This window comes from Coturnix japonica, chromosome 2 (assembly GCF_054131305.1).
Source record: "Coturnix japonica strain WE chromosome 2, WE-NBRP24, whole genome shotgun sequence".
In the NCBI taxonomy this organism is placed as follows: Eukaryota; Metazoa; Chordata; class Aves; order Galliformes; family Phasianidae; genus Coturnix; species Coturnix japonica.
The window spans coordinates 18,510,103-18,537,186 of record NC_140664.1 but is presented as its reverse complement, the minus strand read 5'-3'; the positions used below and the strand labels follow the sequence as shown (position 1 = coordinate 18,537,186).

General features: G+C 44.0%; 1 protein-coding gene across 2 annotated transcripts in view; it reads right to left on the bottom strand.

The window, feature by feature from the left end:
* The window catches only part of NCALD (neurocalcin delta), a 49,187-nt gene extending 24,721 nt beyond the window's left edge, over positions 1 to 24,466 (bottom strand). Inside the window, exons 1-2 of one of the 2 annotated variants that reach the window (XM_085537169.1) lie at positions 24,363 to 24,466; positions 21,225 to 21,348 (exon numbers count right to left, since the gene is read on the bottom strand). The gene's annotated coding sequence lies outside the window, so the exon portion shown is untranslated. The remainder of the gene's footprint in view (positions 1 to 21,224; positions 21,349 to 24,362) is intronic. The other variant, XM_015856111.3, reaches the window with a different exon arrangement.
* Positions 24,467 to 27,084: the final 2,618 nt, after the last annotated feature.

Genomic DNA, 27,084 nt, shown 5'->3' with positions numbered 1-27,084 from the left:
AAAAAACAGTTGCCCCTAAAGTGGTCTTGAAACCCAGACTACCTGCTCAGCCGTAACCCTAACTCATAAAATCTGCTGCATCTCCTGAAAAGTTTCTTGTCAACAGGAATACAACCAGCTTTAGTGATGATGATATCCTCTCTTGTTCTTGATGATACTCATGCCACTCACCAGGCAGATGGTCGATGTGACTCTACTCAACACGCCCAGAATTAAAATATCACCAGGGGAGGAAACGTTTTCAGACTAAAAGAGGGGAGATTTAGAATGGATATAATTAAAAGTTTTTTGCAATCAGGGTGGTGAGGCACTGGAAGAGGTTGCCCAGAGGGGAGGCAGATGCCCATCCCTGGAGACATTCAAGGTCAGACTGAGGGGCTTCGAGCAACCTGATCTAGCTGTAGGTGTCCCTGCACATTGCAGGTGAGTTGGACCAGATGATCTGTAAAGGTCTGTTCTAACACAAACAATTCTGTTTCTTTGAACCTGTAAGCATGAGGTGTACCCTTCATAGCCATTTCAGCATAAAGAAAACTGTCATACGTGTGAGGCCTGCACTGCTCTTGCTGACAAGTTTTAGAGAAGCCTATGTCCATTTTTAGAAGACAGCCAGCATTACCAGTGCTCTCCATGGGAGAGGTGAGCTCTTCACTTAGCTGTACTCATTTGCACTCTTCAGGCACCTCATTTCTCACACATGCAATGGAAAGAGGGAAGAGGTGAAACTGAGCAGAGCTGGGCTCCTAATGACATGTCCTTGGAGTACCATCTTCTCTTCATTCTATAAGGCAAGTGGCCTGGAAGGACACCCCAAGGTTCTGGGGAAAACAACTAGCATTTCATTTGGACACACTGCTTTCTCTGGCTCCTACAAGCACAGTTTGTGTTCTGTCTTTTTGGAACACTTAGTTTGGGTATGATATGACGTTTGCAAGAAGACTTGTGCTCATTTTGTAAGTAAGAATGATGTCCAGTCCTGACAACATGCTGTGAAAAACAGGCCCATGTCATACCCGACTGCTATTTCTTGTAAAACACAGTGTGTTGCCTGATTTTAGAAATTACTCAACAGGAATGAATTTGAAGCTTGAACAACATGGTAAAGGTCGGTAAGCAAACTGCCTTAAGAGGCATAGAAAAACATTTTACAAATTAAGTGCAAAAATAATTTTCTATGTTCTGTGTCCATCTCTCTCACACACGTATGGACGTCTTGTATAATCTGTATCTTCTTACTATTACTTTTATCTGGAGGCAAAACCCTAGCAGTTCTCTGTATTAAGTGTAAGCTGTGGCAGCTCACATAAACAATACTGTTTTGGGAAGGAACCCTTGTGATGATATCCATCATGTAGTCACAGTATAGATAATTTAATTTTCCTGCAGTGAAATAGAAACAATTGTGTATGTAAAAAGTCAAGACGTCCATATCCTTACATAAGATGCAGAGGGAAACACTGTATAAAAATAGACCGAAGCTAGACTGAAAAATCTGAATTATCTGTTTGAATGTCTTTGTGCCACCACTGAAAATCATTTTCCATAAAACTGAGATGAACTCCTCCAAAAATGAATGGGTTAATAGCAGTTCTGCCTTCATTATTTACATCCTCTGAGGAAGTAAACAAAGTTAATCAGATAATTGCTTTTCGACAAGTGAATTTTTGTTTCATCATGTGATCAACAAACAATTTGTAACGCTTTTGAAAAGTCAAAGTCAAAACGAGACAGCTTCTTTCTAACGTTTAACCTCAGGAAAACAGATTTTACACATCGTGAAACAAACTCTCACTTCCCAGTGACTGTTAATAAACAACAATCCTGTTGTTATTACATTTTTGGACCTGCTTGCTTTTGCCCTTGTTGTCCTCGTGATTTCAGTTCTCTGAGATTTCTTTTTGCAATTCTCTTTTCTTGTACTTGACTTTCAGCACCTCTACCCATTTTTCTTCTCTTAAGAATTCAGTTTATCATGTTACTGTAGAGAGCTCTGTTCTTTCTTTGATGTTTTCTCTTTTCTCTTATCTCTTACTTTCTCTGCTATTTCTTAGCTTCTTAGAACAAAACTCAATTCTTACATTCTCTATTATCTTTGAAAACATCCACGCCGCATAATTTCTTTTTACTTCTTCTGTTTCTCTTTCCTCTACTGATGTTTCTTGGCACTGATGTTTCCCACACCATGTAGTGTGCAGAAGCAGTATACTAAAAATGAAGCATGTCACGACCAAAGCAACAGGATTTGGAAGCCTTGGAAGGAGGGCATTTATAGCACAGATTCCACATCTCACTCTCTACTGAAATAATCCAAAAGAAATAGGCATCTGATTCCCAGCAAACTATTACCACTTCATCCAGAATAATTTCATCTTGCCCTTTTTGTCTTAATGGTGGATTACCAGTAATGCTACCACTAGGAGCAGCTTCTGAACACTTTACAGCACCACCACCAGCATTTGGTTCATGTATTGGTGATCTGATTTGTTTTCTTGGGAAACAACACTTCTCAGACATGGGTAGAAATGGAATTACGAGTGAGTGGGAGAGATTAGATTTTTTTGCCTGTAGCTAATGGAAATTTCATCTGTTATATGATGGTCAACAATACAGACCCATTCATGCAGTCTGTGCATTTATGCAATCAGAATCTCAAATATAGAGATTTCAGTCTTTATTGGTTCCAATTTCTTGTGGTGTACCCCAAACAGTCTTCTTTCTACAGTAACATTAAGCTCTTGCATTCTTGGTATTGTGCCTTAAGAAAAATAAAAGGACTCATATTTGAAATGTCTGCCTCTTTCTGTGTGTTACATACAGCTTTTAAGATGTCCTGAAAACATCTTTAGTTGACAGTTCTCTCTTCACCAATAATTTGTGTCCCAACCCACTCCCTGAACACTCCCCAATTCCACTCATTTCAGGCAGATATATTTCCTAATTCTCTTCTCTACTACCAATGTTATGAAAATCAGTGAAGATCCACTGCTCAGAAACAGCACAAATGCTGAAGAATCAGCCCACTGTTTGCAAAGTGCCATATAAAATCACCATACAAATTACTTATTCAATAATAACAGCACATCCTGTTCCACAAAACATGTCTCATATCTTAATGTTCTAATGACTTCACTGGAAAGAGACTTAAATCAATGAGCAAGGCAGGGATCCTCCTGTGAATTGCCAAAAGGATCTTCCAAAAAAGATTAAGAAATTGTTAACTATGAAAGCATACATAGAACTTCAGATTTTCAGCTTGTTCCTTTTCTGTATTAAATGAAGGGTGCTCCCCATGAGACCTACTGCTTTTTAATGAACACTCTAGGAAAATGAGACATTCATGAAGAAGCAGAATATGTGTCATGCAAGGTGCTCTACAATCTGTCACTTAGTTAAATTCAAACAGGGATGTTTTCACATTAGTCTCTACAGAATGATAAAACTGTCACTTATCACCAGTTTACCACCCAGCACTTCATTAGATTCATTTGATCTCAATCTAAATGAAAGATGTAACTATCATCGTATCAGGAGCACAATTCAAACCCACACATCCTTCATTCATTTGTGATCAGATGGGAACTGGTTGCAGTGATCTCATAATGCTTTAGAGATCACTACCTCTTATCACCGTAGCTTGTCATTCCTCTGATTTTTTGAAGGTTGGCAATAAAATTTACATTGCAGTTGGTTTCCAAGTGTTAGAAACAAGAGAGAAAGAAGGAAAGAAGGAAAGAAAAAGCAAAAAGGGAAAGAAAAGAAAAACCACACACGACAACCTTGGAGAAATGCCAGAATTTTCTTGGAAATTTCCTTGATGAAGGAGTAGGAGTGAGATGGAGCAATATCTTTGATTTTGGCAGCAAATCTTTCTTCTGGCAACTTCATTAAACACTCATTCCCACTTTATGATTTATCAGCACAGAGCTGGCATTTCTGAGTGTGACTGATGATCCTCCCTCTGCTAACAAAATTAGAAACATCAATAATTCTTAGATTAATTGCTCAGAAAATTTCCAAGAGGCAAACATTTCCTTATTTTTAAACCCTTGTTTTCTGCTGTAGTCAAAGCAATAGAGGCCAAAGTTCAACTGCATGTACTCCACTTAAAAGATGGGTTCTCTCTACTCTGAGATTTATATGTGTGCAGAAATGTGTGCATCAGTGCTATGTGGGTGGGGGAATCTATGGTGAGCCCTCAGTTCCCAGACACTGAATATATTCTGACATAACTCACAGAGGTCTGGAAGCAGTCTTGCCCTTGTATCTGTGTTTTCTTTCAAGCGAACATGGGATGTGTATATGTTAGGACCTCCAATGAAGATTACCAGGTGCAAGAAATATTAGTGCATAGAATTCCTGTGTTCCCAGGTGCTGGCTCAGCCATAATGGAGTTCTGAATGTGGCTACTGAGTGGTAAAAAAAAGAAGTCTGCATTAGCCAAGAGGTGAGTAACCATGCTGGTAATGTCATGCTCTGCTGGTGATCTGGCACAACAGCGGTAGTCACCCCAAACACGGAGCTGGAAGCTGTGGAGATGCCATGAAATAATGCAAGTCTCCCCACTTTTTCCTTGTTGATCACACAAGGAAATAAATGTCTTTCTAAATAAGATCTGTGTGCACTTCTACACTCACTGTTGAGATATGCATATGGAAATCTTGGTTCAATTTCTGACTGGAAGTCTATTTTTGCACCTCTGGAAGGGTCCTCATGCTACTCCTTAGTAGAGTACCATCAGGTAATTCTCAGTGGCACAAAGGCATGGGTCTTCACCTTCCTTTGCAAATTAAATGGATAGAAAGGAATCAATACCACAGCACTGCATAAAAAGCCATGAAAGCACTGTTAATGAGCTGAACTTGTGAAAGAGGTTTAACCAGATCTTTGATTTGACTTTACCTAATAAGGTAAAAGTGAATGGACTTTCACAGATACCTCGAAGACTCATACAAAAGCAGTGAGCACAAGTAAAATGTTACATTTAGATTTCAACATGTAATCCTCACCAGTATACATGAAAGATGCACTTGATATTTTCCCAGGATATAAATTAATCTACAAAAACCTTTATCTACCTTACAAATCTCTTAGGGCAGAGATATCCCTGCACTCCTGTGTTCGTTGACTGGTGACAGTGAGGTACAGCATAAAGAAATGAAGAAGGCAATCCCTGAAAAGGTCTAAACACAGACATCTCACAGCTAAGGGAATGCTCGGTTTTCATAGAATCATAGAATCACAGAAACATTTGAGCTGTAAGGGACTTTTAAAGGTCATCTACTCCAACTCCTCTGCAATGAGCAGGGACACCTACAGCTAAATCAGGTGCTCAGAGCCCCATCCAGCCTGACCTTGGCTGTCTCAAGAAATGGGGCAATAACCACCTCTCTGGGCAACCTGTGCCAATGCTTCACCACCCTTAGCACAAAAAAAAATTCTTCTTTATATATGATCCATTCTAAATCTCTTCTCTTTTGGTTTGAAACCATTTTCCCTTGCCTCTCACAACAGACCCTGATAAGAGTCTGTCCCCTTCTTTCTCATAGCCCTGCTTTAGATACTGAAAGGTTGCTCTCAGCCTTCTCTTCTCCAGGCTGAACAGCCCCAATTGTTACAACACATTATCTGTTAAGAGGCTCAAGTTATTCCTCTATGCACACATCCAGGGCATGTTTTCCTTTTACCCCAAGGCAGAAGGTTGACAGCGCTGGGCTGCCCAGGCCAAGCACTTGACTGTGACTTAGGGACGAACCCTAAATGCTCTCTGCACCAGGCAGGACATGTGGCCTTACTCTGAGAATGGCATGGGCTGTCCTGATCCTCATGGAGCCACTAGCACAGACAGCTGGTTTGTTGCACATTCCACCTAGAAACCAGTTTTATTATTTGTTAAATAAACACAAGCACTTTTAGACACAGGTTTAAAGTGGATCCAAAGTAAACAAGGAGTTTCAGAAAAGATGAGGCAGCTCAGGGTTATGATTGCATTATTTGTTCTTCAGAATAAGAGTGATGCTCAAAGAAAGCAGCCTCCATACGCAGTAGTGGGACTAGAGAAACAATTAAAGGACTTACATTTTGGATAAAAAATCTTACATTCAACAGGACTTGATATGATGGATAAATAGAATGATTCTGTCTGTTATTTCTGAGATATTCTAAATGTAATATCCTGAATTACCAACATTACTAATGGTCATTGTGATGAAATAATAGTGTGTTTAAATTTGAATAACCTTACTCTGTAACAGACGTACATGCTACACAACAGGTACAGACTTTTTTTTCCTATATTGCTTCCAGACTTCATATTCAGAATTAAGCAAACAACTGATGCAAAGAGGGACAAAAATATCATCACCAAACTCATTAGTATCTTGCTTTCTAATACAAAGCAACATATTAGCTTTGCATGCAGTCTACACCAAAAAGCATAATTCTGTTGACTTTTCTTCTGTCTCAGTGGCTTGCCATTGCATTCTACCTTCAATGGCCACTTGAGAAATCTCATTTTATATGCCTCTTATATTTTCCAAAACAATTCATTTCCAAAGCCAGCTGATAACAAAAGTGAAATTAATTAAAGTTAGATGATAGAAAAATATCTAGAACATCATATTCACAGCAGAAATTAAGGCTCCTCAGAAATGCACTGAGATCCTACTTAAGGTGCACGGTAATCACCACAGAACAAGAATGCTCAGATGCAACTTATCATTTCCAGGAATTATACACATGTAGGATTATCCAAAATAGGAAGTTTTACAGATGTTTCCTGAGATGTTCACGGACCCAGCGTTGAGTAAATAGACAAATATGAACTTACGAATCAGTAATATGTGTAAGTCTTTTTGTACACTCACACATACACCAGCTCTTTCTGACTCCATGGATATTATATTCCTGGTTTATCTAAATAACATTATTTCTTTCCTACATCAAGGCTCGGTAGCATGGCATTAAGCTCTGGCAACAAAATTCACAGTAAGTCTGCAGCAAGATGCTATTCCTGTAGAAAGAATCAGTTCCTAAAGACCTCGACAGATGGACTCAGTGCCACCAGGGAAACAACACTTCCTCTGAGAAACAGGTGAATGGGAAAGAGTATGGAAAATTGAGTTTTGGGTAGTGTGCTATAGGTGTGAAATAGTGGGAAAGGATACATTTAATTACATAGACTGTATGGACCAAAGCACCTTTCACAGTAATACAATGGATTGGAACTTAGCTAAACAATTGTGCAGCCAAAAATAAAGCCCTGTCTGACATTCATCCCATGCCTGCTGAATGCAGCAGGGCCTGCTCCTCAGGTCCTCTTCCTCATCTGCTCCCTGCTGTCCATGGCAGCAAGGCCAGGAGATGCTATAAGTCTCTGTTGCACAGATATTGTGAGGAGCAACTTTACACAAAGTGCATTTCTCACTGCATGGCTCTCTGCAGACAATGACCCTGATCAAAACACCCTATGTCAGCACCTCCATTTCCATTTGGAGTTTAGGTGAGAATCCCATCCCGGGTTTCCCACTGTAGGCTGCATTCTGCTTTTGTGGAAAAGGAAATGCTGTCTGCTGCCCTGTTCTGCAAAAGCATCAGATGAATACATCAGTATTCATCAAAATAATCACTGCTGAGATTATCGAGGGCTTAATTTAAGTTAGCATCAGCACTGGCTACAGCAAATTCCAACGTCAAGAGGAGCCTGGCTACAATTACAAGACAACAAAAACTCATCACTCATCAAAAAAGTGATACCTGGAAGCTTCAAGTTAAGCATATTTATACTAAAGGGTGGCAAGTGGCTTTGAACTAGGGCAGCCATCTTCAAAAGGCAACAAGAGGGCCTTCTGAGTGGAGCAACTGGCTTCAAAGAACAGGGAGCCTGAATACACAGGGAATCACTCTTTTAGGGCATTCATCTTCCCAAATCTTCAGTCCATCAAGGAAGTTTTTGATGGAGAGCTCGGGCACAGGTCAGTAGGAGACAGGCCCTGTTCATTTAGGCACTGAAAACAAAAGCAAGATAAGAAGTAAGGTCTCTCCACTGAAACCTGCTCAAGTCAAACAGCTGCAAGTCCCTCTTCCAGTGCTGTTTGACCTTGGAAGTGCACAGACATCAGAGGCTGTCTTCTTAACATATTTTTTTTTCAGTAGAATTCAAGTTGTACAGCAGTATCAATAGGGCTCATCACCTACCTCATACATACCACTCTGGTGATGTGGGAACTAGTTGTTCCTTTGGCTTGAGACTCTAATGGGGAGGTGTGCACAGGGAGAATACAAGCTTCCCACAAAATGCTGCAGTCACCAATACTTAGAGAGTGAGTGTTACACGCTGGTCTTATGGTACTGCCCACATTCATATTTCTCCTCTCATTAGCTTTGGCTGTTAGGAATATTTCTTTAATCTCATAGGCAAAAGAAGCATAAATGATTAATCTGCCCTGAAGGCAGAATGGTCCTGTGGGACAAGAAATTCTGATTTCATAAAATGAACCTTGCAGAAAGCAGAGCCCAAAGATTTGGCTCTTTATGGTGCAGCACTGTATGCCCAGTCTTCCTGTATATTATATCTGAATTAGGGGTTCCGTGCCTTGTGCTGAACCTTTTAGACAACCTTTGTGCTTGTGCACGAGGCCATCACAGTCATCACTGTGTCTCCAGTGAAGCTCAAGGAGAGATTTCTTCTCTTAAAATGGTAACATTCCCTGTTGTAAATCCAAAACAACCGACTTTTCCTCAGACTTCCCAGAACTGTGTGTTCCTGGGCCAAGAGCAATATCAGCATCAAGGAAGGGTCTGAGGAAAGACTTGGGCACTCCGAAGGCCATGGTGACTTTACTGAACAGACCAAGTACAACTGAGCAGACCACATGCACTGCAGTCCCACTGCCTGAGCAGCTTCCTGGGCACCTTCTTTTTCTTCGCAAACCAGAAGTACTGTGATGTGGTGGTGAAGAAACTTTTTGTGAGGTTTAATGTTTTGATATATTGTCATGGTTTATCCACAGAAATCAGTCCTACACCTACAGCATCAGGCAGCTTACCAGGAGAGTCTGAAGGACTTGCTCCATCCTATGGGACAACAATTCCCTTGGTCTACTTTTCTGAAGGAGTGGTTAGATGCTGGAATGGGCTGCCCAAAGAAGTGGTGGAGTCACCAACCCTGGAGGTGTTCAAGGAGTGTTTAGATGTTTCGTTGAGGGACATGTTTTAGAGAGATAGGTGATAGATGGATGGTTGGATTGGATGATCTTGTAGGTCTTTTCCAACCTTGGTGATTCTATGATTCTATGTATGGCCAGGATAAGCATTGGAAGGTCCCAGTCTTTCTTCCTACAGCATAAATTTCTCCTGCTCCTAACTACTGCTGATAGTCAGTCTTCTGGATGTAAAGAAACTGTTTTCCTCACCCTACTTACATGTTGTAGATTTATGGCATGCACGATGCACATATTAATTGTCTTTTGTTATTTTTCTCTAGGAAAACGATAAACAATAAAAAATTGATTTTCTAATGAAGACTTTGAATGTCATCTGTACTTCAGTGAATGGAAAAAGAAGAAAATAATTAAACATATGCTCTTTAACTCCTATTAGTGACTGTAAAATAGCCAGAATATTCTGGAGGTTGTGGCCATGGCAACAGACAGTAGCTTAGGAAAAGGAAATATCTGCAGTTATAATTCGACGTGAAGATTGCTCATCTCCTTCCAAGAGCTGCAAGTTTGCAATCAGAACCTCAAAGGGTGCTATGATTTCTTCATATTTATGTTTATTGTGACACTCTACCATTGATAAGAGCACAAAGTGGCTCAGGTATCAAATTCAGTCTTACTTCAAGGAAGAAAAACTACTGCTTTTTGGCAACAGACTGAAGGATTTGCTGGTAAATGTTTTTGTAGACAATGACAAAGTGCTGTGGTGGAAGTGGACCAGGTCTTCCCTGTCATGGATCTGTCTGGCTCCCCTAGGTCAGCAAGGTCACAGCCGCTTATACCAGATCAAATCCCAGCTGCTGGCAGCAGACTCCCTGTAGGATCCCAAAGAACTGAGCATGGAGATCTTGGTTTAAAGAGCAAAGCCAGCACTGAAGAAAAGGGTTTTTCTGAATGCAGAGGTTATGTGCAAGTTTTACGCAGTTGTGTGTCAGCTAGATGAATTGTAAAAAATGTTCGCATTGACCAAAGAGTCCAGGCAAGAAGCAACAGCTTGATATCAACCACAGCTCACAAAGAAATCGCTGACATTCCTTTGAAATGCGCACATGATAAAATGTACAGAAGAAATGTCGGACAATAGGCAAAACCCTGGGGAGCTGGTCATGGTGGATTCAGTACAACAACCAACTGGAGGCTCCCTGAAAACCTGATCTGGGGCTACACCTACAGCTTGGTGAACACGAGCTGCTGCCAACAGGTAGTAGCTGTTTTCTGTGTGAGAAATAACCAGGGACAGGACTGGAGAGCCTGAAAATGACATATTTGTGTGTGGTTCCCTTTATGATGCACTGCAAGCCCCCAGAAGGGACAAACAGAACTAATTTATTTGGATTTAAGTCATAAAGAAGAAATGTGCATTTGCTTCTAAGGGTTTTCATGATAACAGGATTCTACCGTCAGGTAACTATAGATGCTTTTAGCAAACCATTTGGAGTACCACACATTTAGATCTTCATAAAGGAAGACAACCTAATCAACACAATAATTTATTCTGACCTGATCAATTACAGCCCCCAGATGATGTTGAAATAGTACACACAGAGCACACGTTAGAGCCTGGAATGTAAATATTACCTTTTAAAATACGAAGACAACTAAAAGCAAAATCTGGGGCAGCCCGCAAACTTCCCTAGCATGACCAAGAGAAATAAATCTACTGCTGCCAACTACAGTTGGTAGAATAGACTTCATGCCTGTGGATTTTAACCACACCATCCCTGTAGCATGGCCAGATGAACAACTTAATTCAGCTAAGTTGTGTAAGAAAGTGTATCCCATTAGCAACACAGGGCAGCTTAATCTTGAGTGAAAAGCAGTGGTGCATTAAGAACTGTGATGCTTTGTGGGGGAACACCTGGCTGTCTCTTCACACAGCCACCCCATGCAACACAGCCACTGCTTTCCCCAAGTCCCAGCCACACCATGGTGCAGCCATCACCATCTCTGAGGCTGCAGAGATGCACAAGGTCAAAGGCTCTTCCCCTGAGATCCAAGCTGTCATCCAACTTGAAATGACCATCCTTTAATATTTCCTCATCAGCTGCAAAATCTCTCCCTAAATTGCTCCTACATCAGGCCCGTGGGTACTGAGCAGTGTCCGGTCACCATCCAACCTCATGCCATGCTGTGTTTTCAGACATCCCTTTACCGCATGTACATGCATGAACGAAGTCCTGCTAGCTGTCTGCCTACTACAACCATGCCATGGGGTGCTTTCTTCCTCCTGTTCCTTATCAAAGAATTATAGAATGGTTTGGGTTGGAGGAAACCTTAAAGCCTACCCAGTTTCAACCCCGCCACACTGGGCAGGGCTGTCACCCACCAGAGCAGGCTGCCCGGGGCCCATCCAGCCTGGCTTTGAATGCCTCCAGGAATGGTGCATCCCCAGCTTCTCTGGACAGCTTGTGCCAGGTTCTGGCTTGTTCTTCAACCTGTTCTTGCTGCCACAGCTCACAGGACTGAGCACTTCCTGTGCCACCAGTACTTGTTTCCTACACCAGGAATAGATCTGGGCTCCCCAGAGCAGAGGGAGAGGGGGATACTCCTTGTTACTCTGTTCAAAGCTTCTTTCCAAGCTCTATTCCACATGGCCTTTCACGTGAGCTGCAAAGAGTGGCAGCAGATGCTCATACCCACAGGGAGGGGAGTTTTAGTGCTGCTCTATTTCCTTTCCTGCAAGATTCACATTGAGAGAAGGAGAGATCACCTGTGGGAATGCTTTCTTTTCTGTTCCTCCAAAGCATTGGAAATCGAATGGAGTGCACCACAAGGCCTCACTTTACTGAGCTTTTATCTTGCAAAATTAGGTTAGCAGATTTGTTGCTAAAGTAGCTTAATATCAGGAAACATCTGTACACATGATGGACTGGAATATGAACTAATTCTGTCAATGCAATGACTGCCTGAATCTTACTGCCAGGTAAAAGGAATTCAGTTCTTCCTTTGAGATGCTAAGCAGCTGCAGGATGGCACAGTTCTCTTTCCACACTTTTGGTTCGGGTGCTTCTTAGATAAAAGTTTTCTCAGCATGAAAGAATGATCAGGGAAGAGAGGAGAGGAGAGGAGAGGAGAGGAGAGGAGAGGAGAGGAGAGGAGAGGAGAGGAGAGGAGAGGAGAGGAGAGGAGAGGAGAGGAGAGGAGAGGAGAGGAGAGGAGAGGAGAGGAGAGGAGAGCTGGGGGTCCAGCTCACATTCAGCCATCCCTTTACCACAAACATGTCAAAGCCCTGCAATGGGTCACTCTGTGTCCCATGTCAGCTGAACTCAGGGCAGCACGGAACTTCCTTGAAGAAGTCCTCTTCTGGACATTGATACTCAGAGCCTCTGGTGTTGCCTGAACAGAGCAATGGGTCTAGGCTGGGTCAGAGCAGGTGCACAGAAATACACCAAATGCTCCAAACCTAGAAACAACCATAACAATTTAGATCTCATGATGGGAGTTCAGGAGGTGACCATTTTAGTATCAGGTCCTCTACGTTACTTATCTACACAAAGCAGCAGGGATCCAACTCCAGCTACAGGATCCTGATCTCCATACAAGCTGTGGAATCTGGGGAGTGACTGAGCAAACCCCACATTAATTGGCTGATTTCATTGGCAGAAGCAGAAATATTGAAGGATGGTTTCACAAAGCAGCTTGGGTAGAACACAGTCTCAGTCTGCTCTACACCCAGTGTCAAATGAAATATATCATTTATTGTCTTGGAGTTCCTTAAATTTAGCAGAAAGAACTGGAAAACACAGCCTTGTGTCACATTAAAGCCTTTTATGCCTGACTGCTCTGCTCAGGACTCAGATCCTCAAATCAAGTGCTCCCTAGGCTGTGCTAGGGCAACTGCTCACCAATAGAGTTAAATGGAACCTGGAGTGCCAGGGGAGCTCCTGCCCTTGGTTTCAGATCAGCTTATACATAGGGGCACAAGGAGAAGGACTGTGAGCCAGCCCTCCACATGCAATGGTGAAAGCCTGTCCTTCAGATTCGCGAATACTCTGATGTTTAAAAAAAAGCAAAACTTTCAGGGAACAGCCTTAAATAAAGATGGATTTGATTTTTCTAAAGGTGTTTCCTTATTTTTCTTAAAAGAAGAATCATGCTTATTTGTACAGAAGAACTTGATATTAGCGCAGAGAGATACCCCAAACCTGAATTTTTCAAAGGAAGGAGGGCAAGGATTTCTTTTGCTGCCATCAAAAGGGCAGCCAAAGATTCAATAATATCCCCTCTCTTATTTGAGCCTAAAAGAGATGGAGCTCTGTTCTTTGGTTTGTGGGATGTCACCAAGTCCTCCAAAAGCCTCTAAAGCCTTTGGCACAGAGAAGAAAAGAAGACAGTCAGATCTTTGTGGGGAAACGCAGAGAGATGCTGGGGGAGAATCTTGCAGTCTTAATTGCAGAACTAACAGGAATGTTGTTTTAGGACTACGGGATATTTATAGTCTCACCCGTTTTAAATGTAAAGGGTACAAACATCATTTTTGCTATTCCTCTAAAGGCCAATATCTAGGCAACACAGGCCAGAGCACAAAAGAATTTTCACCCCATTCCAATTTCCCATAAAAAAACCCCACGTACTAAGCCTGAATAATGAGTTTAGTCATTTGAATCATGAATTTGGCTTTATAAGATGCTGGGAGGCCGAAGCAGAGCAAAACACGTCTGCTAACACCCTGACTGGAGCACCACAATTGGCAAGTCCCGCTGAAGAGAGATCTCAGACTAAAGTAGTAGAAATGTTAGGGGTTAGAACTGAAGTTTCTTGGCAGAAGTGACCTTATATGGAAGCCTCAAAGAAAGCGTGGCTGCACTGGCTTTCAAACCAGCACATAAGATTGTGTTTCTAATGGATATATGTGTGTATACATAAAGGTTGATACAAAACCATTTGGGTGAAATCACAGTAAATAATTCCTGCTTGAGAAGCACTGCATAGAACCAGACAGATGTAGGGTAATGGTATGAATTAAAAGGGGAATTCTCAGGTAGAAGATGGTTTTACAATAGAGTTCTTCAAGGAAGAGTCTCAGGACAGATCTTATTTTACATTTTCATTAATCATCATAACACATAATCTCAAAGTAGTGCCTTTACTGATGACACCGTGGTGGGAAACACCATCAGCTGGCGAGCCAGGCGATCACACAAGAACAATAGGATGACAATCATGTCTTGGAAAGGGATGTGAAATCACTGAGTGAAGGGCAGCTAGGCCAAATAAGGGAAAGCCTGAGTAAGCAGAAGAGACCAGGAGCACTCGGCTGTTTAGCCTAGCTAAAGAAAGGCCAAGAGGGAATATGGTTGTAGTCTATAAATACATCAGAGGGGGTAAACACTAAGGAAGAAGAAAAGCTATTTAAACTGAGGGACAATGCTGGCACGAGAACAAATGGGTATAAACTAGCCATGAATGAAGTTTGACTGGGAATGAGAAGCAAACCTCTAACCACTGGAACAGTGAAGTCTGTAGAACAGTCTTCAGATCATAAGACAGATGGCCTAGCTCATGTGAAAAAGAAGTCTGAGAAATTTGCAGCCTGAGCTTTCATGGTGGTGTTACCTTCACCAGGATGGATGCCTCAGGAGAACCCTTTCTTTATTCTCTTTTGGAAGAGAAGGGACATCTGGAAAACCAAACTTGCTTCTCATTGCAGGCAGCATGGCAGGTGGCCAAGAGCAGAGCCATAGGTTGGGTATTAGGAAAGATTTCTTCTCAGAAAGTGTGGTGAGGCATTGGCACAGGCTGCTCAGGGGGGTGGTGGAGTCACCATCCCCTGCAGTGTTCAGTTTGGGTTCAGTATTGATAACGCAGATGAGAACCATTTTACTTTTAAAGCCAAAACAGACCTTCTACAAAGCTTTTGTTTGTTGTTTTTTTTTTTCCTTAATGTGATCCCTTCCTCTCCTGCAGACAACACAGACACACTTTCATATCACACAGCTTTCTCATCTGACCATCTCTGACCACTCTACAAAGGCTGCAGTGCCACATCTGCATTGCAGTGTTGGCAGAAGGGATTAAGAGGTAGGAGAGGATTTTCTACAGCACCTGCATCAGCTGGTGCTGTGTTCACAGATCCTGTGAGATCTGTTTTTGAGGATCCCAAGGAGCTCATCATCTCCTGGGGCTGGATCTGGAGAGACTCACAAAGGGACAGGACACAGGAGGGACACAACTGGAAGCTACTTTCTAGGCACTGCAGCACGACAGGTATGTCAGCAGAATGACATAATAGAGACACTTTCATGTGACTTCTCTGGATGTCTCAAGTATTATAAACGAGCACTTTAAGGAGCGTTGACCCTACAGTGAACAGCACTAGTCCTTGGGGTGCTGCAAGGTCTGTGAGATGGTTTATTCTGCTTTTAGCTATCAAGTGCTTCTGTGCATAGAGCCAGCAGTTTAGCCTGTATGGAAGCTGTCAGCTACCTGCCTAACACGGCAGCACAGAGGTGTAGGGGAGCTGTTGATCAAGGCTTTGAGTTGAGTTTTCTCTTTTCCTCTCCTGGAATTGCTACTCTGGATGTGAAACAGCAATAAAGGACAAAACAGTAATGAATGGCACCAAAGAATTTCACTTTGTGAAATGGAACCCGGCCCTGCTCATGGGACTGCAGGAGGAGAGGGGCACTGCTGTCCCCTGCTACCTGCTGAGCTCACCAAGGGCAGCACGGGTGGAATGGAACCAGTTGGAGAGAAGATCAGCAGCCAGAGCTCTGTCCACAATTTGGTATTACACCAGTATCCTCAGGGCAGGAAAAAATAGCTGAGAACAGATACCACAATGCCTCACAAATTCATCTGACGCTGATTTCTCTCAGGGGACATGTAATGTAGTTAAGCACTGTTCCCATTAGATGCCCCAAACCTAATTAGTTTATGTAACTGCATTAGATGGAGAAGGTGCACGTTGCTGATAGCTGTTCAGTGGGAGTGTGCTGTCGATCTTCCTTTAGCCCACTTTAATTTTAAGTGATCTTTGTTCTATATTAGATTCAGCGTCTTATAATGAAATGCAATAAAGATTCCTGGAGTAAATCGCATTTTTCCCAATATATTTAAACATGTCTTATTGATTGGAGGAGGAGCAGTTTTGGAAGTAATATGCTTAAAAAAGCACCCGAATAGCCTGTGCTACTGCAGGCGAGCACCTGCATCAATGAGCACATCCACAAGCAGAGCTGATCCTATTGGTGCCAGGTGCTTGAAGGCTAGTGGCTGTAAGCCTGGCCAAAGGAAAACACCTGGCCTGCACACATAGATTTAGCATGTTGTGAAACCTTGGTCAAAATTGTCCATCAGCAAAATCACATGGCTGAATTTGGTTGGTGAGGAACAGCAAGTGGTGATCTTCAGAGGAGAGACTGAAGCAAATGATGGCACAGAACAATAAATGAAAGCACTGCCGCGGCACAGACAGTTGAATGGGCATTTTTGGAAGATGAAACGCCTGTGCTTTTAAACAGGAGCACATTTTGGTTAAAAACCAAGTAAAGCTGAGGAACTGTACATTAGAGCCAGATGCTCAGTGGAACTGGAAATTTAAGGAAGGTTTTGCTTTTTTCCCCTCTGATGACGCCTGGAAGAAAAGCTTGTTTTTGGTTTTGTGAAAGAAATATTTCCCATTGTCTTTCAGAGAGCCATTTCGGTTTCACTGGAGGAGCAGCTGTGTGCATGCAGGGTGGGATGCGCAGGGTGCATCTTTCATTACACCTCTCCTTCCCTGGGAGATAGTTGCTCAGGGCTAATAAGGTTTAAAACATATTCAACAACTCTGAAAAAACGCCTTCCTAAATCCTGCTATTATTCTGGGCAATACAAACATAGCAATTTCTGGTTGCAAGCAAAAGGGGAAAACTTTGCTGTTGCATGCAGACATGCACATGTTTGCGATCTAACAGGGGAAGTAAATATCCAAGCGACTGTGCTTGGAAAGCTGTGGGGAAGGATACAGGTAAATGGTCCCTGACTTTCTCAAAACCCCATAGACACAATTCTTCAAGGACAAAAATGTAGCTGTTGAATGCAACACAAATAGCATACTGGGGAAAACTGCACTGTAATGTGTCCTTTGCTTTTTTGTCTCTCCCAACACTCATGTGCTTCAATGAGAGCACAGAGACATCACTTCCCTCTTGCAGGGTCCCAAAAACAGGTATTAGGCACATTAATAGCACTGCAGAAGTGGGTGTTGCTGATGTCTGACTGAAGGAGTTAATACAGATGATGACAATTTACACATTCTGGAGAAACTGGAAAGGCACAGGATATCCAAATCTTCAATTTCCACATCTTTAAAACAAATACAAGCAAATGCCTCTGAGTGAATTCCTAGCACTGAAAGGCTGACAGGCAGGGAAATTCCCTCTTCCTTCTGCTAGATATCCTCACCCTTCCTAGGAGAGACCTTGTGCCATCTGCCACATAGGACAGGCCCAGCTGCACAGACAGGGTACCAAACCCTCCCACACAGGAGGATGGGACTTGGCCAGGAGCAGAGCTGTGCCAGGGATAGGGAGCAGCTTCAGTCCCTGAGCTCCAGTGCTGGGGATGTTCCCTACTAAGTTTGGTGTGAACACAGCCACTGCATGGCTGCTATTGCAGGACACCTGATAACTTGTCACATGCTTGAATATTAATGTTGAGACAAAATAATAATAAAAAATTAAATAAATGCCAGGACCTGGGGGAAGCAAGCTGTTGTATCTTGGTAAAGGGGTGCTGGAAGGGGATTGTGAGCTAGATAGCTTTACTCACTGCTGGTCCAGCCTCACTGCACCCCGGATTTAGCAGCAGCACCTGTCTGAGCCATGATGACTCATTTGGGCATCCTTCGCCAGCTACCTTTACAGTGACTCTGGGGCTTTCCATAGAGGATGCTGTCAGTGGGGCTGAGCCTGGGTCCTGCATGCCAAAGCTCCCAGCAGGCATCCCATCCCCCTGAGGTCTGCACAGGGACAGAAAGAATGGTAAGCTTCCCCCCTACCCCCCAAGTATTTGCATGGTTGGATGGCTATGGTGAAGGCAAACTGCTCAGACATAGCACAGCAAGCCACCACCATGAACATCTGATTTTTGGTTCTTTTGGGGTTTCCTTCCCACGTTCTCCCTCCAAGTCCCCACAGGAAGGCTGCCAGCACCCATTTCAGGTGCCTGAGAATGAAGGACATGATGACAAGAAGAAGATGCCCCTGAGTAGCCTGGGTGGAAACCCCAGAGCAGCTGCTCCTCTGGGTCATTTTTCAAGCATGAAAACCCAAAGCCACCCTGGGGCTGTGTCCCAACTCAGTGGGGTATGAGACAAAATTGCCTCAGTTGTGTGGAACTGCCACCTGCCCTGTGGTCTGCCCTCAGCTTCCCGTGACAGGTCAGCACTGGCGCAATGCAGACACATGTGGGCACGCAGCTGTCCGGCTCTGGCTGCTGATCCCCTCTGCTCCTGGTCCCAGCCGCTCCTCTGGTTAAAAATGTTATTTTAGGAAAGAAGTGAATAATGGGAACAGCCCTGGAAAAGCACGGGGAATTCAGCAAACAAAACAAAAGTGGCTATTTTAGACAAGGCCCCCAAGTGTAACAGTGACTTGCTTTAACTCCTTTCTCGCCTGTCCTGCACTGAAGGCTGTCCTCAAGCACAACTGGAAGACAATTGCAGACACATACAAAATCTGTTCCTTAGAATCACCCTTCAGGAAGTGGTATGAGAAACAAAAAGCCTTTGGTTTGTGCAGGAGGCTGGTTCCTCTCTGCACCACCTCTGACCTCCCCGAGTACCTTGCTTCCACTTTTACATAGCTCCACTTCTTGTCTCTTGCTTCATAGGTAAAACAGACAGCAGATGGCCCTCCTGAAGCAGTGCTACTGCCCCAAGCTCCCGAGCTACTCAGTGATCAAACGGTGCAGTACGAGACTGAGCCTACCCACACCAGCCCTCAAACGCCTCTTGCAGCTCGGTTTGGGGATTCTGATTAGGGCAATCCTCCAACACAGCAAGGGAGAACAGCAATTCTGATCATGTTCTCAGTCTTTGGAAGTAAAATAATTGAAAGTGAGTGATTCTGCTTGCTCTCTCAGTAGTGTTCAAGCAAGAGAAGACAGTGGTTAGGTTGCAAAGATGCATCCTTGGCCAGCCGAAATCCTGCACTCTTCTTGTTCGTATCAATCTGCACAAAAAGCCTACAGAAATGCAGGCTGTCCTTCAGATGAGGCTGTTTTAGAAGGGTCAGTGCAATTCCTTATGAAAAACCCCCCACAAAAAGAACAGCTATGAATAGGACACTTGACAGACAGGTCCAGCGGACAACAGACCGTGTTTCTGCTGAGATATAATTGCTCTAATTGGGCTTGGGCTTGCTAAAATTGTAAAGTTAAAGAGGACTCTGCAATCAAGCTGCCATTCTGCACAAAAGAATAGAGTTGTGATAGGAACCACACAGCAGTTGGGGAAATAATCAGCAGCTTTGTGCTCACTGCCCCCAGCATCTCAGGCTGCCACAAGGAGCAGCCGCACAGCGGAGCAGAGCGCTCTGCCTGGAGCTGGGAGGGTGCAGAGCTGAATTGCTGCAGCCTCTCCAAGAGGTGCCTGACTGAAGCTCATGTGTAGGATGAGCTGGGTCTGCTGTGGCAACACCAGCAAGGAGAGCATCTGGCCAGAATGCTCCCTGTCCCCTCCTGCTCCAAGCCTCACAGCCCTGGCATGCACCTGCCTCCTGGTGTCCCCAGGCAAGGCCACATTGTCTGCAAAGATCAAATTGGCCTAATTACATCCTCTCTAACAAAAACACCTTCCAACTCTGCGATGGTGTCATGCAGCTCCTGTCCTCCACTCACATCACACATACCAGGTGCAGGTGACAGGAGGTGCATCACCCAAATTCAAGTGATGGGGCAGGTGCCCTCCTTTGCACCAGCATTGTGTGGCCCCTGGCATGGCTGAAGGGAGCGCAGGGACCAACTTAGCAAAACCCTGAGGGATGTATGGGGAGAAGGAAGCACTAAACACACCTCACACTCAGAAACTGCCTTCTGCTCGCTTTGCTCTGTGCATTGCAAGCTCTGCTCCATGCACCAGCATCCCATGTCCCGGCAAGTTGGTAGGAAGGACTTGCTGCAGGTGGTTCTCTCCCTAGGAGTGTTTGCTTCCTCAAGAATAGAAGGGGATTGCTCAACATAAGCCCAACTAAAAATGAAGGTTGTGCTTGTTTTTAGCCAAGTTACCTATAAACCAAATACTACAATAAGCATAATCAATTAAACCATAAGAATTGCCAGTGCAGCTAAAACATTGCAAACAAGTACCCCAAAACATCCCAAATGTTCAAAGGAAGAGAAGCAGAGTTAAGCCAAGCCCTGTCCTCTGCGTCTTTCAGGAGAGGAGGTATTGCTGAGAATTTCAGACTTTGGACAAATTCAAAACAGCATTCAGCCCAAACTACAAGCTTCTTGGCTTTTCTGGGTGTAAATCAAATCCTTACGTTATCTCAGTGTCATTCTGTGTCTGCAAGCAATTCATCAGCTCCCAGCCCAGCCAGACTGAAGATCAGCTAACAGGCTCTGAGCACTTCAGCTCTCCGTGATTGGATGTTTCTGTGGAAATGAATCTTACACACACACAAAAATCCCAGAGATCAGCAGAAAAGTCAACAGTGCATTGGGACCGCAGAATGTCGGACTTTATAGCTTGGAGCCCACCTCAAGGATTCCAGTGTTTGGTGAAGCTGTTAAAAGGGCAGTGCTCCTTCACAGCGCTCTCTCTGGGAAATACCGTATTCAGCAAACCCCAAATTACAGTTTCTAATTATATTTTCCTACTGTAGTGCTGTCTGAAATGCAAATCTGATGACAGAATAATTCGACCCATGTAAAATAATGACAAAATTACTGTTTCTCAAACCTCAACTCATACTCCCTGCCATTTAAGAAGATAAATTTAACAGCAGTAAAAGTACAGCCAAAACATATTACATTTTTCAAACTGTTATCTGACTATAACTGTCTGCTTAGACTTTGGCTCACCGTGGAAGATTGCTTCAAAAATATGGCTACCAACGACATTCCGGAGTGAGAATTTCTGTGCTTGGAACCAACAATGAGGTCAACTTTTCTGTTGCATTCGGACTATCACACGCATGGCATCTGGCTTTAATTGGAAGAACAACTGTTGATTAAAATGTCAACTCCCTACTGCTGCTCAGTTATCATTTAAACCAGTCGTTGTTAAAGTTGATGCGGGACATTAAATTAGCAGAACGCGATGATTTTTAGCAGCGTGGAAAACAGCTTCTGCAAGATGTAATTTAAGAGCCTGAAACCCAATACGGCTGTGGCAGTTCCCACTGTTTGACAATTCCCCCCATAGGGGGGGATTCAATTCCCCAGGGAAACACTGCCTTGAGTAGCAGCTGGGATCTTTAAGGTGACAGCAGAAATCACCTTCTGAGATGAGAAATGCAGGAAGGAGCTGGTGCTCTGCACTGCAAGTATTATTTTTTGTAGGTTTTCTTATGCTTCTAGCCTAAATTTAGATTGTCACTGACCATCAGCTCAACCAGATCAAGGTAGAGCACACTAGAGGCTCGAGTGCATTATTATTACTAGGCTGGAGGCATCAACAGCTTGAGTCTGTTTTTAATTCCCCTGACTGCATCCAGTTGTGTGAGAAGTGACTCAGGGAGAACTCAGCCTTGCTTTTATCCAGTCTCACCTAGGTTCCAGCTCCTGAGTAATTAGTGGGCTGCTCACTACTTCCTGTGGATGAAGGGACTGTGGAGGAGATTCTGTCCTCCACCTCTACATGGAAGGGAGTGACACCTGCAAGTGCCAAGGCTGACAGGAGCTGTGGAGTCTATCAGGTGTCTCCAGAAGCAGGTATGATGTCACCAATCCCGTGCACATGCCATTTATTTTCTATTTGTGTTGTATTACAAGCCCAAGGAAGTTGGTGTTTTTAGGGCCATGGCACTGGGAAGAAGAGAAGGGGTGGGCTGCAACCCTCTTCTTGCTCCTCAGTGATGGGATGGAGGCAGGGACTGAAAGGCTGCTTGGTGGGTGAAGGGCTGAAGGGATACTTAGCATTCTGCTTGCTGGAAATTTCATACTCTTCCAAGGTAAAACCCAAGCATTTGATAAAAGGGTTTGTATAGAGCTGACCAACAAAACAAGAGCACAAAATCACCAGGAAGAATACATGGACCAGGGAGCGCTCTCGCACAGGTCCCTTCCCCTCCTCTGAGCAGACGCCCATGCCCTCTGCAATGCCACAAGCTTTCTCCTCGCTGTCCCTGCCGTGCCTGCTCTGGGGCTCAAGGAAGGCGGCAGTATGTCCAGAGCCCCCAGGACCCAAAGAGAGGGGACCGAGCTGCTCACCCTGCCAGGCAGATCACATCCCTCTGGTGACATGGGAGGCAGTTCATCGCTCTCAGGGAAACTAAACAAAAAACGTGCCTGTTAAATTGGAAATGATGAACAAATTTTTAAAATATTTCTAATGAATATCACTTGAGTGAATGCTGCCTTTGCTATTTTTCACCTTGCGGACATTTTTGGGGTGTCTGCAGGCAGGCAGGGGCACGGAGCATCCCTGTGGTGACCCAGGGCAGCCCAGAGGGCAGGGGCTGTCCCAGCGTGGTGCAGCCATGCGGGTGCTGTCACTCCTTGTTAAAGACAGCGAGGAAGGAGGGGGGACTTCTCATGCACTGATGCATGAGAAGAATTCGTGAAATACAATTTAAAATATTTCAGTCACCAAAACACTGATGATTTGGACACAAGTGTTATATTGGAAGGAGCAGACATTGCCAAGCAAAATGGCTTAGAGGCTTCAGCTGCAATTATCCCTGTTGGTCTGTTAAGCATGCCAAATGCAGTGAGATCCAGAGCACTAAGCCGTAACTTTCCTTACAGAAGAGCTTTCAGTTTTAATCTCTGCCTTGGCTCCCTTTCTGAAACAATTACTGCTTCTGCACTTAGTAATATTAGGGTATTTTTTTACACTGTTTTTTCTTATCTTTTATTGTGCAGTGCTTTAAATATTTGTGCAGTTCTGCGGTCATTTCAGAGTGGCAGCCGCTTTAGCAAATCATTACCATTATCAATAAACCCTTTGAACTTTGGGAGGAAGGGAGCAGGACTATTTAATTAGGGAAGATAAGAGCGCTCTAACATACTTTTCCAGGAAATAACGCACACGATGCTTCAGCTGTGATCTGTCCTCAAGGCGAATATGTGTGCTCACACACAAACTCCAGCCGTGGCACCAAACTTCAGCAGCCCTGGAATCTCCTTCTGCAAACAGCCTGCCCTGAGCCAGCAGTGTAACACAGGCACACAGCAAGATCTCTTCCTTTTTAAAAAGACCCAAATTGCATTTATTTTCCCATTGCCATGGTGCTGCTCGAGCCGCTATTCTTTTTTTAGCTGTCCATAACCCACCATGGGGTAATTACAAAAATAAAAATAAAAACCCTTGCATGTGACAAAAAGCCCTTATTACAACCACGCTGCTCTCTTGGCACACATTTCAGACACGTTCTCAGGAAGCTCCCCGTCCTTCCCTCTGTAAACATAATTGAGCTGAGCGCCGTGTGCCCCTGGCCAAGCATGGAGACCCCGAGCAGTGTCCAGAGCCTGTGTGGACAGAGCTGGCTCACAGCTCCAGCTCAGGGACCAGGCAGCGAGCTGCTCCCCATGCATCCATCGCTGGCCTCCCGCTTGCTGCACACTGGGGACCAAACCACCCATACTGAGCAGCATTAACAAATGCACAAGTTCTGACAGAAGTGCAGAGCTGTGATGCCCAGATCAACAACATAGCTAAGCAGGGTTTCTTTCAACTCCCGAACGGATTCGCCTAGAATCACTCATGTTCATTTACATTCCGAAAGTGTCAAATGAGAACAATATAATTTCATTCTGCTTTCACGGCTCATTAATCTAAATCTAACTCTGCTTAGCAGTCTGCAAGCAGAATTAGCGACTAGAAGCTGCTTTGCATCTATCTGATAGCACCGGGCTCGTTCATCGTGACAAACTTCAGCCAAAACAAACAAGTGAAAAAACACCCTCACGATAAGCTGCTTTGCATCTTTCTTTCTTTTCTTTTTCTTTTTTTTTCTCTTAAAAGATACCTGACGAGAACATAAAGCAAACGGTTACCTCACACTGCAGAAATGCAAGTTTTTAATAGTCCATGCTCTGGCAGCCCCTGAGAAACAGCAGCGGCGGCAGTGGCGGCAGCGGGGATAAATCCAGCATCCACTGGGTTCTCACACGGCTTTGGCTGCGCGGCCGAAACCACAGGCTCTGCCTCCAGCTGACGTCAAAGAGCTGTCACATGGCCAGATGAAAGCCAAGAGAGCATTGGTTGTCGTGGCAACCGCAGCACTGCTCTGAAATTATTTCAATAGGTCATCTGTCACACGGGGGGCACGTCTGAAGCGTCGCGGGTGCCCCTACAGCCCTACGACCCCCAGTCCAACTGGGGCTCACCCAGTAACTGTGTCCCTGTGAGAAAGCACGCCTCTTCCTCTTCCTCCCACATCCCCTCATGCAGCAGAACAAGCCCTTTTCTGGCTAAGCAAAGGGGCACAGGGGCTGGAATCCCCACATAGAGCACCTCTGGGTGTGTGGTCATTGGGATGTCCTGGGATGGGGATGAAGCGGAGCCCACCTCTGCCCGCCCCCAACCCAGCTCCTAGCTTTCAGCCTGCCCCCAAACCACCATGAAATACTTTTGGAAAATCGGAGTGGCCAGAAGGATGGACATACAGAGGGAAATGTGGTGTTCATCTTTCTGCTATACCATAAAGAGAAGCAGTGATAAGGGGGTTACTGCAACAGAGAAAGGCGGAGTCAACTGTCTAAAATATGTGCCTTAAAACGAAAATATGCTCCATTCACTGGAAAAACATTAGCAGTGTAGCAGAACAAGGATAATAGGATGATTTTTTTAAATCCCAACATATACTACATGTATCATGTATAATCCACCATGGAAGGCTGAAGCTTCAAGCCAACTCCCATCAGTTAAACTGTACCATAATACAGTTTCTTCACTTAAAGCAGCTCTTGTACAACACTTGCACACATTTGATGGTGATGTTTGTACAACATAACAGAAAATTTGGGATTTTGGGTTAAAAGGATCACTCAGTCTGTACAAGAATCATAGCATCATGAAATAAAATGACTTGGGTTGGAAGGGACCTGAAAGACTGTCGAGCTCCAACTCACCTGCCACGTGCCAACCATCAGACTGGGCTTCCCAGGGCCCCATCCATCCTTCCCTTGAATGCTTCCAGAGATGGGGAATCTACAACGCCATGTAGTGCACTGCAGCCTAACTGCTCTTCTGCCAAAAATGTGTGCACGTGGGGGAGAATTTAAATGCTTTGTCTGTTTTTAAACTCCATTTCACAAAACTAGATGATATGGCACATGCATTTTAACAGCACAAAACATTTCAACAGCATTTGCTCATGTTGTGGGGAGGCTGGGCAGGGACTTTTATGCCGCTTGGACACACTGAGATGAAAGCAACAGCACTTATTCCTTGCAGGCCTGAAAATCCAGCTGAAAGTGGCAGAAAAGTGGATATTTGATGTCTTAGCTTCATTTTTCCACACTAAACCCCCAATGCCAAATCTGTCTCTTTGGAGGTGTCAATCAGCCAAGTGCGCAGAAAGCGATGAGACATGGGCACTGGCTGGAAAAATGCATTAAAAAGTTGTTCAGGGACTGAAGACTGCTGAGGAACACATGTGCTTTGTCCACCTGGGACCTCAGTCCTCATCTCACTGCAGGAAATGGACTTTCACACAACAGAAGGGCTACTGGAGCTTCTCTGCAATATGTGCTGTATCTCACAACATATACATATCTATCTATAACTCCTGAACAGGTACATAGCTACCTATAACTAGTGGAAGCACCCTAACAGACATCTGGATATATAGCACAGCTTACATCCAGTCACAGTACCGCTAAATGAGACCAGATCCTGCTTTTCCTCCTGTTCTTGTTTTGACTCTGCAGAGCTAACAATAGATAACATTTGTTTGCCCATAACCCAGAAGACACACAGAGAGCAGAAATACTATCTGGCACGGTCTTTGAACCCACAGAAGATCTCCCCTGGTATCAGCCAGAGAGGCAGCCTTGCTCTCAGAAAGGAGCCCCATCGTTTTAGCAGCTGGGAATCCACTTGATGTTTCCCTTATAATAGCAGTGCTTAGAAAAGTGCTTTATCCTGGAGTCTTCCCTCAAATATCCATGACTTCTACTGCTTTTAAAAATAAAATAAAATAAAATAAAATAAAATAAAATAAAATAAAATAAAATAAAATAAAATAAAATAAAACAACCCAATGAGCAGGCATGATTTTAATATACTACTTTAAAAAACCCTTTGTGTTTTGCTGGTGACTGCAGCTTGCTGCTTGAAAGGCGGTAATGTTTCCATTGGCATCAGAAGAACAGATAAAAAAGAGACAGCAAAACGCTGTCATATTGACTTTTGCTCTTGTAGAAAAACAGGGTGGAAAAAAAAAACCCACAGGAAAAGACATTTTAGTTTTCATGCAGCTGACAGTGCACTGCAGGCAAAGGGGGGTTTGAAAGAAAAGCAGTCAGCATAAGTGGCTCAGCCCACCCCATTCACTGAAGATGGCCCAGTGAAAGAAATATTGTTCGAGCCAAATCAGGTGGAAGATGGTTTCCCAGGAATGCAGTACCATAAGAAAATCCCATGCTCTCCATATTATATGCCAGGGCTCTGAGTAGCATTAATTCCTGTTCCCAGGGATTGTAAGTAGTTCCTCATCCAGGAGCAATAATTCTGGGTTCCCATGCAACAACCTGGAGCAGATCTGGAGGTGTA